This window comes from Triticum aestivum, chromosome 1D (assembly GCF_018294505.1).
Source record: "Triticum aestivum cultivar Chinese Spring chromosome 1D, IWGSC CS RefSeq v2.1, whole genome shotgun sequence".
Classification (NCBI taxonomy): domain Eukaryota; kingdom Viridiplantae; phylum Streptophyta; class Magnoliopsida; order Poales; family Poaceae; genus Triticum; species Triticum aestivum.
The window spans coordinates 482,685,080-482,685,988 of NC_057796.1; positions in this window are offsets into that span (position 1 = coordinate 482,685,080).

Sequence of the window (909 nt, forward strand, 5' to 3'; positions counted from 1 at the left end):
GAAAGAAAAAAGAAGAAGGAAGAAGAAGAAAGAAAGAAGAAAGGAAGAAGAAGAAAGGAAGAAGAAGAAAGAAAGAAGAAGAAGAAAGGAAGAAGAAGAAAGAGGAACAAGAAAGGAAGAAGAAGAAGAAAGAAAGAAGAAAGAGGAAGAAGAAAGGAAGAAGAAGAAAAAAAGAATTTTTACTTAAAGAATCTTATTTTTTAATTCCTCCTCCTCTATGTCCCCTTAATCTTATTTTTTAATTCCTTTATACTTAAAGAATTTTTACTACATGCAGGACTGACATATGGCGGACGATAGAACCGAGCCGCTTAGGGATCCGGAGGCTGAACGTTATTTAATGGGCATCATCAACAACGAGATTCCTTATGTGCCGGGCTTAGAATATGAGCAACAAGAGGATGTAGTCTCTTCTTATCTGAACCTTGACGGTGGAACAGAGATTATCGATGATCAAGAAGGTGAAGGAACGGACATTGTCGACGGAGGTCAACCGTCAACAACCGACGATCTCGAATTGCAAGTAGCAACCACCTCCGGCGAGGTATATATATACATTGAGAGCCTCTCGTGATACAAACTTACTGAAATGTGAATACATATGTATTAACGCGCGCGACTCTCTTTCTTTTTTTAGCCCTCCGGATCGAGTACGACAAAGCGTGGCAAATCCAAGGCGATGAAAACAGGAGAAACATATGCCATTGAGTTTGTCAGTGAAACCGGCAAGCCCCTACAGCACACCTCAAAGTTTATCAACCAATGCGGAGTCGTTGTTAGAGACAACGTCCCGATCACCGTCCAGGAATGGAAGGAGCCAAAGAAGGCACGTATTGGTTTCAGTTTTGTCGACAAGAGAACGAAAAAGGATTGCTGGAGAAAGCTTATGGAACATTTCATTCTACCTCC